Genomic DNA, 12,432 nt, shown 5'->3' on the forward strand with positions numbered 1-12,432 from the left:
AAAAGTCACTAATTTTTTTAAAATTCACATATGCATTTAAAAATTCTTTTGAATACCTTCCTACTCCTTCACCTCCCAGAGTTCCTATTTTTCATTAACACATTCTTTTTAAAAACCTTTTTAATCTTCTTCACCTTCACTGTATGTCAGTCTGTGGCTGATTGATTCAGCATGTCCTCAAAGCTAGGACTGGAATCCTTCCTGTTTTCTTCAGTACTTCCAACTACCTTCCTAGTGATGTCCTACCCTTGTTCTGACTCTTTGTCTTAGGTATTTTGTCCTTTCATTTGTACTTGCAACTACAGGAAGCACTCCCTCAATTTTTTTTCCTGTGAGAGGGCCACCAGGAGCTTGTTGTCTTCATGTAGCCTCCCAGCTCCTCTCTCATTTAGTGACTTCTGAGCCTGGTTAATAGAGTGACTCACCAAAATATTTTGCAACTTGCTGTATCAGTTGAAGGAGCCCTTTTGCATCGGCATGAATTTATATATAAATATGTATGTCCCATCCTGCTAACTTAGGGTTCTATTTACCTGCTCATGTGTCTGTCTATCAAGCACTGTTCTCCATGGAAATTACATCGATGTCTCTTCGTTACTTTGAAGTGATTTCTAGACAGCCACTTATCAAAGAATATTAACATTGATGGCATATCTATTTCCCTATTCCTGCAATTAAATATTCTATCAATTGAAACAGTTTTTATGGGCCCATGACTGAAGCAAAAAAATGAGGAAATTCTGCCTGGGAACGCAGTAATACTTTGTGTAGCAGAGGGCAGTAGGACCAAATACAACAAATGTGGTACTCCAAGAAGCACACAGGGAGAGAGGAATTGAGCTCCACTGAATCCAGCTAGCTATTAACTTCAGTGAGGCAAAGAGTCCTCCCCCCTCCTTCTCCCTTGCACAACTCTGACATAAGCAGAGATCCTGAGAGCTGGTCCTGACAAAAGGTTCTGTGTAAGCTGTGGTAGTCTTAAATACAAGGACTTTTCCCTTCTGTTCCCCTTTTCTTTGATGTGTTACTGCTTTATACATTCTGAAGTTTAGGAACTATCAGGATTTCTGGACCTGATGCTTTTACTTTGTCAGTCAGGAGTATTATGGGGCACTGTAAGACAGGCTGATTTCAGCAGACCTGTTATTTGACAAGGGCTATTTGCTCTCTCTGGTTTGGGGCATCTAATATAGATAGCTGAATAAGGCATCAAGGCCCACTGTTCAGTCACAGGACTTAATCTGGCCTGTTTCACATGAAAGCTCATCCAAATATCATTCTTGAACTATTTTGGAAAATTATGGGATGCACCTCCTGGAAAATTACACAGGGACCTAGTTTGCATGGGGCAAATAGTACAGTATTTTTCCTTTCTCATGATTCCCAGAACAGGCAGGCACTAAATCAAGCTCTGCACAGCAGGGCTCACTGCTGCAGCTGGTATCAGTGTGACAGTCACTGTGCTCTCACCACAGCAATCCTTTCATATGATACATGAGATGTTCCTGGCCAGCATTCAAAGGGCAAAGGGGAGAAGGATGACAGTACAGACCCTGGATTTTGTGCATTTTGTTTATTGGAACATCCTTTTAACCATTCAACAGTGTACACTGCTGGGTTAGGCACAAGTCATTAACATTGTCCTTGGTAAGAGGATCAAGTAATAGTGCCATATGCTCCTATGCAGTGACATGCAATCACTGTCTAGAGGAATTTCAAAACTGAAAACCAGATTAGACTCCTTTGTGCTTATTTTGCTTTATTCTAAGAGTATGCACCATCACTTCACCAGTGTCACTGAAGTATCTTCTGTGCAAAGCAAAGATGTAGAAGAAGCAGCAAATCAGATTTTTCCTTAAATAACTATTTTTCTGTAGCCTGAATCTGTTGTAAAGGAAAATCTACTTGTCCCCTTATTCATGGAGTCACGGCTCTGTGCCACCACTCCTTGCTCTGGAGAGCTGCTTATCATGGCTTCATCTCTGAGAGCTGAGATGTTCCCTAAAGACCACTGCCAGGCTAGATCCTCATAACCATCTGAAGAGGTGCAGAGCTCCCTGGATAGCTATGAACTATGAAGCCTTTTCAGCTCTGTGGAGTCATAAAAAAAAAAAAAAAAAAAAAAAAAAAAAGGAAAAAAATTTAACAATGGGTAAATTGGTAACATCGAACCTGGTGCCTTCTTTGCAAGACACTCGGATCTGTGTTGGCTCCCACCTTAATCCACCCCTGCTGACATGCATCAAGAATAAATCAGCACAGAGCCTGGCCCCTGTACTGTGTAAACATTAACTAATTAATCCTTCTTACAGCCTTCAGAGGCTGCAAAGGAGTTATTATTGTACTTCTCTTCATAGACTGTGTAACTGCAGCAGTGTGGATAAAAGATTAAAGGACACAGACATAATGATTGCTCAGCTTGGGTGCAGAATAACTCTTGGACTTCTCTTGAGCTCTTTTCACTTTTCATAATTTTTAGCAGTCCCAACTGAATAGTAAACAGGTGGGGCTGTATAATCTATTTCAAAACAAGCTTCAGGGCCTTATCCTTATCTAGGTTATACCTACAAATCCACAGAAATTCTGTTTGCTCCTTGGAGGGGTTTACAGCAATGCTGAAAGTCAGAATCTGGCCTATCATATTAATATAAAATGTGAGGAAAAATACCCAACAACAAACAAAGGGCAATGCTGAATATAGGTTTGTTACAAGCAAACTGGTTATGTTTGGATTTTTTCTACATTAATGCTGTCCAACACTCCCCTGTGTATTCTCAAGGAAATGACTTCGTTATATCAGTGAAGTATATTGGAAATGAAATCAGTGGCAACACCAAATGTGCCCAGACATGACAAGACTTTTAAATAACAACAGAAGAATTCTATCTCCTTTCCTGTTTGTTCCATGTTAACTTAAGGAGATTGGTGCTGACTTTCTGGAATGGGTGCAGCAAGCTGTAAATGATGTATGAAAATTAAATGAAAAGTCTCTGCCCAGGACACTGTGCACAGCAATCACTGCTGAGGCACGTTAATAGCTCTTTGCTCCTGAACTCTCTGACATGATACAGAGTCAGAGAAGCCAGCAAAGCAGAAATTGGAACAACTACCCAAAAATATCCTGGACAGGACCTCTGCTGATTCTTCACTCGGCCTCATTTTGGGTGGTAGTATCCTTTAACAGGGTTGAAAGGAAAGAGACCCAAATGTTTATAACCCTTCCTGTACGAACCAGGTGGTTTGCTCACAGGTAAGGAGCAAGTCAGACCATGATGCCAGCTTCTCAGGTCCTGTTTTTTCCTGCCTCTCTTTCACAACTTTGTTTACTGTCCTCCTGTGTTGCAGCATCAGGCCCCTGGGGCTGTGCATTTGAAAGAGACTGGCATCAAATGGGCACAATGAAGCTGCTCCATGAGTGTGGGTATAGTTGACACCTGGTGGTTGTGTCAGCAGGGCTGGGCACGGTGACAGAGGGCAGTTCTGTGCCCCAGTTACTGGAAGGCTCCCTGGTAGTCCCACTGCAGTGCAACACCACAAACGGTGATTATTAATACTGTTAAAAATTCATGCAAGCCCAGGTTCTGCAAAGGCTCTGCCATGTGAACAGTGTCTGTGGAGATAAAGAGGGCACTGCAGCAAGAGTAACAAGCCGATACCTGGGTACTGATGCACTGGTTAGAAGCTGCTCTTCAGAGCTTTGTGCTTGACCTTCTCTGTGTCCTCAGGTGATGGACTGACCAGATGTTTCAGCAAACATCCCTCATCTGGCATCCCCTTTTGGACATGTGCAATGTGGCTCTCTGCACTGCTCCCTTTTTGCATAAGTAACTGGTGCAAGTGCAAACTAAATCCAGCAGAAATTACAAAATAATATAAATTAAGCAAGATGCCATTTGTGTGGTACTCCTTCACAGCTCAAAAGCAGAGGGAGATGGGATTTAATTTAGGCCAGTCCTCTGCTGCATTTCAGATAAAGGATTTTTAATCTAGTTGTAGGTTGATAAAAATACCCCTCTCTGATCCTGCAGGCAACTTTTTCTGCCAATTTTCTTTGCACAGAGGAAGAGAGGGGAAGAAATAATTGAAAGAACACTGCCGCATAGAAAATGACACTGACGGAGTAATGCACTTTGGAACTGCGTGCTCTGCCAAATCCTTGTTTTCTACTCTTTTTTCCTTCCTTTTTTCCTCAGAAATTTAAAGCTATTGGTATTCATCAGCATGATTAGGTGGTGTTTTTTTTTTTTTTTTCCCCTGAGCACTAGCCAGGTAGCAGTCTTTTAAATACAAAATGATTTGATTCCTCTATTCTGGAGTGTTATTTCAACTTTCAGAGTACAAGTTGTTCCCTTCCACCTCAAGCAGAAAATTTTCAGGGTTAATTTATTCATCTAATTGCTGGATGCACATGTGGTATTGCAGTCCACAGTGATTTTATGGACTTAGGGCTATGGTAATGACTTAATAAACATGCATGTGTACATGATTTGAAGGCAATGTATTCTCTTGAATGTAACATTTCAGAAAACACGGCATGAAAAATAAAAGGGTAGCCAGAGGCATATCTCAATGGAGGCGTGAAATGCTGAGCTTTTAGTATTTTTTCCAAATTAAAGACTCTGTTTAGAAAAGGTACTACCTGTCCAGCTTTCTGACAATTCATGGGCATTTGAATGATCAAAAAAACCTCACAATTCAACACTTCTTTTTTTTTTTTTTTTTTTTTTTTTGGCCTGATTTGCCTCAATGCTCTTTTGAGCCCTGGTCTAGGGACTTGAATTTAGTGTGCAATATCCACAGAAAAGCAAAGTTCAGCTGAGTGTGGAAAAGGAACAGGACAAGTTTGATGGACAGCTTTCAGGAAGAGCATTTTAGAAAATCTCTGTTGGGATCTATGAAAGGGTGAGGGAGGCCAAGAGGGAGGGACAAATTTCAAGAGTTGTTGATTGAGGGGCTGGTTAATTATGCCACGCCAGCTTAAACAAAACCCAACACAAATGCACCTCTGTTAAAGAGTATGAATTTACTTGGGTGGAGTGTTGAAAGGAGGAAAAGTTGGGCTCTGTAAACACTGGTCAATTTATTATGCTTGAAATTTAAAACTATTTTTGATTGTCCCATTGTCAATTATTAAACCTGATGGTCTGGATGCAGCTTCCCACTTAGGAATGAACCCAGCATGTCCCTGGGGTGCTCACCCTCGGTATGGTTCCTTCTTTTCTCCTCCCCTACTCACTGCCCAAACCAGGGCACCAGCCAGGATGGGGCTTTGACTGACCCCATATGGCAGCTCATTTGCTCTGCATGAAGTGCTAAGTTTTTTTTTTTTTTGGTTTTTTTTTTGGTTTTGGTTTTTTTTTTTTTTTTTTTTGATGACGCCAATTTCCACTGGCAAGCAAGCATCTTCTTGAGTGGTCCTTTAATAAATGTCTGGTGAAAAAGCTGGTTCTCTAATAACTGGGGGGGGAAGGAGCTGCTTGCAATGAGAGTTGTTTGTGTACTCAGTTGTATTGGGTGGGAGGACTCTAGTTCTTTAAACTTTGCTTTCCCAAATATATACTCTTTTGCTTCATATATCTAGTGGAATGGTTTATAACGACATCGAGATCACTAAAACTTGAGACCAGGTGCCAAGTGGTTGGCCAATAGCAGATGTAAAAATCTTTGAGTCTTGGAAAGGTCTGGATAAGTGTTTTAGTCATTGCCTAGGCCTGATACCTGCAATACTTCAGGATTTTTTTTCCTGGAACTGGACAGGTCACAAACTTTCCAAATTTTTTAGCTCAATTTTGAGCAGCATTTGGCTCACTTTTTAGTATAGCTGTGGTCTGGATGCCAGACCTGCACTTAGCATCTTTGCTTCCTTTAAGCTGTGACCAGAAAATGTCTCACTGGCAACACTTAGCTGTCACTTGAGATGGAAAAGCCCTCCTTGAACAGTCACAGTGAATTAAGCTCCTGCCACAAGGGCTATTTCTGACCTTGAGCAGATGAGTCCCCTGGGGATACCTGCAAGCATTTCAGCATGCTGTGGATTTGGATGCCATTTCAGCCTACTGTGGCTCAGGAGGCAGCTCTGGGACATGACTAGTTTGGTGTCTGAAGGCAGATGTAAGGAAGGCCCAGAACCTTCTGAGAAACCTGTGATTGATGGGAAGGAGCATCCTGCATCCCACTGTCCTTGACTTCATAATATGTATTTGCCCATCCAATCCCGCCCCTGAAAATCTTCTTTCTACTGAAACTGATTTGCAGGTTTTGTGGATGTAAATGGTGATGAATTGTTCTGCTTGAGCCACAGCATTTCTCCTCCAAAAAAGTCACACTTTTTTTGAGAAAGATCTGGTGAAGGACGTGACTTTGTGTCTTGCCCTGCTGTGACTGAGGCACAGTTGAGGTTTTCTCTTGCTGCTTCCCTGCTCCCAAGAAGCCAAGTTTAACTCATCTTTCTATTATAGGAAGGAGCTAATGTTGAAAAATGAGCCATGGTCTTTTGAAGCCTGTGGTGGTTGCAGCTGTTGGCTGCCTTGGTGAGAGCCACATCTCCCTCCCTGTGCTTGATGCAAAAGCAGCAAGAGAGTTACTATGGATTTCAGTTGGGTTTATTTAGTCTGGAAGAAGATGTGATGAAATGGTCTCTCAGTTTCACATTTGCTGTCCTGGATATTTAAAAGCTGAACTGTCTGTACATCTGCCCATCCCTACAACTGCTGTAGGTCCTTGCTCATGGTGCTTAGTGTCTACTCAACCATAACAGCCAATATCACCCAAAAGGGCCATGAGTTCCCTCTGTCCTTGGTGTCCAGCACTGTGCCTCCATTCTGACTGTACTTCTTGTGCTTCCTGCTGCTTCTTACACCCATTATTTTTCATTTTGCCATTGCTAGTTTTCTAACGAGGTGCCATTTGTCACAACTGCTTTATTGAAGCAGGGGAGAGATTGGGCTGGGGGTTGAGGTATGCACAGCTTCACAAGTTACTGCCTCAGCACCAGATCCCATCAGCAAGGAGTTGAAGGTGACTGCAAGCACATCCTAGAGAGTGTCATTCATTACTCCCACGTACAAGCAAGACAAAGCTATTCCTCTTTGCTCTCTTGGGAGGTGCTATTTAAAGGAGGAACAGGCAGGTCTCTCTTCAAAAGCATACAAGCTAACCAAACTAGGCAAGAGTGGGAGAAAATAAATATTATCCTGACTACTGAGATCAAAAGCAAGGCTTGGAGGTGCCAAATGATTTGCCTGAGTTGGTATGAGCAGTCTGTAAAAGAGCAGAGGTGGGAAGTGAACTCAGAGCTCTTGCCTAGCAAACAGTGTCCTCTGAAATACCACGTGGTCAAGAAAATGGCAGTTCCATCAAAATCCAGCAGTTGCCTGTGAACTCTGACACCTTAAAACAAGTGACATAATTAAAACAAAAAAAATATTCTGTTTATTTTTCTGATAATATTTTTCTCATATAAAAAGTGGTTGGGTTTTTTCCCCACTGATTTCATTGTTATTTTTTGTTGTTACTGTATTTAACAACTAATTATTTTAAATTATTTTTCACAGCAACATACATCAAAATTCCTGAGTCTAAATATTTCAGAATTCCTGCTCTCAGAAACATTTGCAAGTTAATTCCTTCCTCTGGTTTTGAACTAAAAGGTATTGGAATACATTGGTGTTTGTCACAAGTCACGTCACATTCTGGTGAAGGATGAAGAGCAATGTGTTTTGTATTATTTTTTAAAGATTGCCCCTTGATCATTATATTTTACCTAGATAAAAATAGGAATGATGTTCATTGCATTGGGAAATATGCTTGCAATACACTTGTGTTGTTTTCAGAAAGACTGAGCTCATAATTACCTACAAAAAATTTTGGCTCATACACTCAGACACTATGAATATAACCCCTTAATTAACCATATAATTCCTCTAAATTAAAGAAAGATCTTTTAGAATATTAGCATGAAGACATTTGGGTCATTAACACCAGCTTTATCTTCTGCATCAAAAGCGAGAAAAATATTTTAGTCTTTCCTTGAGCTGAGGTGTCAGGTTTTATTTTCCTGGATGAACAAAGTAGGCTTGGTTTCCAACTCTTAATTCTGTATTTCTGATCAAAAAAGAGCACACTCTGGATTAATTTTTCCCTTTGTTGTCACAGGCTGCCTGGCCCCAAAGGCTGTTCTGTTCAGGAGAAGGAAGTTAAGTTACTGCCCCCTGACAGACCTCTCTGTCAACTCTTCAGGATGTCAGTGCTGGTTTGTTTGGTGGGAAAACAACAAAAGTCAACACCGGGAGGGACTGGAAATAGCATTCAGATGGTCAGGGGACACGCAGTGGGTTGGGTGGAAGCACATGAGAGAGCTGAGCACAGTAAGGAACTATTTAATGGAACCATTTAACGACTGCGTAAGCGTGTTTCTCTTTGGCTACCAGGGTCCCCCCGGAGCACTTGCCCACTAGCCAGTAGTGAACACATCTGTTGTTGGTAGAGATTTTTCTGTTGACTTCTCCTAGGCTCAGGCGTGAAACCCCTGCTTTGAGGTTGAGGGTAATTACTGCTGTGTAGCACAGACATGTGGGGCTGATTAGTTCCAGGCTAGATAGTGAGAGGGTGCCGATGGTTCCCAGGTAGAAATAGAAATAGGACAGAAGTTTTGCTCCCGGCAAGAGTGTGTTTAGGTTGAGGTTCATTCCAGAGGAAGATTTGGGTACCCAACAAAGAACAGAGGTAAAGTTAGGTCCTGAAGACAAAACTGTAACATGAATCTGCTGCTGCCTAACCCCAAGAGTGTCCGGGTTCAAAATCTGTTTAAGCATTTACAGCAGCAATTCCATTTACCCAGGGCTGCCCTGCCTTATTGTGATCTGGGGACTTCACTTGAAAGTGCATTGAGTACCACTCAAAAATGCTCCTGAGGTGTGCAGGTGACTGTTTCAGTTACCTGAAGAGAGGCAAAGGCTATGCTGGTCATATCCAAGGAGAAGTCGCAACCACAAAGGTTTTTTGAGGACTGTGGCCCTGAGCTGAGGTAACCAAGTTTTGCCTCTCTCCTACTTTTGTGCCTGAGGCTGATCTGGGTCTGATCTTCAGCCCAGGAGTGAGGAGCAACTGTCTGTGATGAGGCAGGTGATTGAAGAGGGACCAAAGACCACAGTTACCAAAGATATTCCTGTCACAAAGAATTGGGAAATTTTTAGTGATAAGAGGGATGCACACTAGGTTCCTTGGTGATGTTAAGTGCTAGGCTGCAGCTCTACCTGTGCATTAATGAAACACTAGTGAAGTTAGAGCTGAACTGAGTCTCACTGCAGAAGAACTGCAGAAGAGCTGGTTTACTTTTATTATTTGTTTGGTTTGGTTTAAGGTTTTTTTGTTTGCTTTTTTTTTTTTTGTTATTACTCCTTTTTTTTTTCTTTTGGTTCACAGAGCTGTGCTTTATATGCTTTTCCATTACACAATTTTATGCCACTATGGTGGATGAATTAATCTTCCGAGAATGGCTGTGGCTGTCCTTTACTGATGGGGGAGGAGGGCAGCAGGAATGACTTCAGTGCTTCTTTAATTACTGATCTCATTAATTACCCTCCAAACCAAGTGGGTTTTTGCTCAGGGCTGTTTCCACAAGCCAGAATGTCCTTCTGGAACTGGTTTACACCTGAAAGGGTAATTGCTTCCTGACTCTATGCTTAAATATTTCCAAAACCCAACAGCATCTCATACAGCTTCATCAGACACCTCCTCCCTCTACAGCACTGGGCTTACCTCAGTTAGGAAAGTTCCTTATTTAGCCCCATCTTAAGACACCTGCCTGATAATAATGCAGACACAGCCTGTAGCAGTTTAAATTGTTTTTCCTCTGCATGCCTGATATGGTCAGGAGCAGAATTTCCACCCTGTGGTTTATATCTTAGGATAAATGGGATTAGCAAAAAAACACGTGGACAGACTCAAAATGGACAGTGTTGTGCCTGAGCAGCCTCTCACCCTGCAGCTCCTTCTGCTGAAATTGCTGAACACAGTGCCTTGGCTCACAGGATACACTGGTACAGTGCCAGAGAAACAGTCAAAAAAAGAAAAAAAAACCCATCTCAACCTACCAGAAATCTGCTTTCCTCTGGAGGTCCCTGAGCAAATGTGGTTCTGGCAAGGAAGGAGGATAAAAATGATCCTTTTTGTGGGAGCACTGCATCAGCTCGGTGCTGCCGTGTTGCTGCTCTACAGGCTCTTTATGAGTGATGTGACAGCTTCCCTGACTGAAGTAATTCCAAGTACTGTAACATGAAGTGTCAAGGCAGACAGTAGAAAACATTTCAATCCTTTTCATTAGAACAAAGCACTATTCTCTTGACGGCTTTCAAATGCATATTGTTTAGCTATTATGTGCTAACCTTGACTGTTATATTCCAAGCACAATAGCAGTGGGAGCGTTCTGCTTTTTTTGTTCATTTCTGATCATGGTAAGAGGATTTCTCTTTTTTGCAGGGTCAGTAAAATATTCAGTTATAAGGGGAAAAAAAATGGTAAAAAGAAATATTTATGTTGCAGAAGTAGTGAGAAAGAACTTTGAGGTCTCTTGTGTTTCAGTTTTCAGGTGGGTCAGATAGTTCCCAGTATGGATTTTTACCCCAGAGTTGCTTGTACTTCTCTTGACAGAAATCAAAGACTGCAAGTGCATCCTACCTAGACTCCTCATGTGACAAGTGACAGGCTGATGCTAAAGTGACTGCAATGTCAGCTGCTGAAAGCCTCGGGCAATGTGCAGCAGGTAAACGGTTAATTAAAATGATTCTTCAAGGATACCTTTAAGGGAACATGGAGCCTTTCCAAATCTCCACAGGGAGTTATTGATGGAAATTGCTGCTCCACTTTTTCGCTTAGGAATACACACAGGGTGGGTTACCTTAACAGTTTCTGACATTTCATCCACCTGACCATGAGGCTGCTGAGATTGGAAGATTAAATTGCTCCTGAAAGAATGAGAAGTGACACAGGTGAAAGACAAAGATAAAGATACCAAAATGTGTAAGCACCACATGAAAACCCCTGATAAAGCCTGAGCTCCTTTTTAGGACCAGGTGGGCCATGAATGCTAGAGGACAGAAGTTCTCCTTGTTCTCTCAAAGGGCTTTGTAGCCTCTGCTTGCCCAAGGGCCTGATTGATTTCTTTTTTGTCCCATTCTCCTGAGTTAACCTTTTCCAGTTTCCACAATCTCATCCATTCCTCATACTTTTTTCTCTCATCTCATTCTTTATTTTTGAACAACCATGTTTAGTTCCACTTACAAAACTTCTCAAAGTAAAGCATTTCCCATCCATATCCAAATCCTTCTTCCTGACCTCTTTATCTCTTTCCGTCCATTCCTACCTTCTCCCTTGCACCAGCTCCCATTCTCATTTTTTCTACCCCAAACTGGAACTCTAAAATTACCCTCTCCTGCTGCCATCTCTTCCCCTCCAGTGGATTCAGCTCTTTCCTTTCCGCTGTTTGATTTTTCCTCCTTCCTCAGTGCCAATGCCTGACAGAGGAGTCCCTGATTATATGTCTTCATTGTAATTAAACTGGGCCAGAGCCCATTCGCTGGCACTCAGAGCAAGTGGCACAGCCTGGCTCACATCCATACAGCTAAACTCTTTTCCTCCCATAACAGGATGGCTTTATCCTTTCTGCCTATTGGGAACAGCCCTTGGCAAGTGCTGCTCTCTGAACCCTGCCTGGACACAGTCTCTCAGAGTACTCCCCAGGACAAGCCAAAACTGTGCCAGGGAGCGTGCTAATAATTAAACATTATAGACTGTGCTACAGGCCTTGGTGCTGTTTAATTTACTTGTAAAAATGCAGCTGAGAGAGTGGGAGAGGCAGTGTCCTTGCTTTCAGCCCAGGTACCCTCTCAGAGTACAGCCAGCACGGCTGGTTTGGCCCCTGTGAGGACAGTGGCCCCTGAAGATTGAGCAAGAGCCTCTGGAAGCAGAGATCAGAACATAAACTTGGCTAAATGTGGGCAGGGTTTTTTAATCTAATGGGGGTGTGGGAAGCATGTCCTTGGTTAAACTTCTGTCCTCCAGCCACCACTGCCAGGTTCCTGCCCCCAGATATAATCATCTAACCAAGGATTTCTTTGTGTTTTTTTTAGTATGAGTTAAAACCCCAATTTTTTTTGCTCTGCCGCTGAGGTGAGGATAGTAAAATTCAGCTAAAGGGGACACCCACATGGGAAATTCTAAGTTCTTTAGTTAACATTTAGCAAAATTTGTATCAGCTGAAAGCAGGGTCTCATTGTGTGTAGGTAGTGTAAAGCATTTTTGTAGTGAGTGATAACAGCATTATCTGCCACAGGTGAGTGTGGACATGAACACAGGCTGGAAGGGTGGTGCTGGCATAACCCCTTTGACAAATCACATTTACCTGAGACCAAACACATGCCAAATCAAATGGAA

General features: G+C 42.2%; 1 long non-coding RNA gene across 2 annotated transcripts; it reads right to left on the reverse strand.

Annotated features, from left to right (window-relative positions):
• Positions 1-8,338: 8,338 nt before the first annotated feature.
• LOC137475179 (uncharacterized) lies at positions 8,339-11,800 on the reverse strand. 2 transcript variants are annotated; one of them, XR_010999726.1, is made up of 4 exons: positions 11,426-11,798; positions 10,798-10,964; positions 10,095-10,268; positions 8,339-9,166 (listed from the first exon to the last, which is right to left on the reverse strand). It is a non-coding gene; the product is annotated as an uncharacterized lncRNA (long non-coding RNA). The 2 variants fall into 2 exon arrangements; XR_010999727.1 differs by lacking the exon at positions 8,339-9,166 and adding an exon at positions 9,416-9,652 and having other exon boundaries at positions 11,426-11,800.
• Positions 11,801-12,432: the final 632 nt, after the last annotated feature.

This window comes from Anomalospiza imberbis, chromosome 6, assembly GCF_031753505.1.
Source record: "Anomalospiza imberbis isolate Cuckoo-Finch-1a 21T00152 chromosome 6, ASM3175350v1, whole genome shotgun sequence".
NCBI lineage: Eukaryota > Metazoa > Chordata > Aves > Passeriformes > Viduidae > Anomalospiza > Anomalospiza imberbis.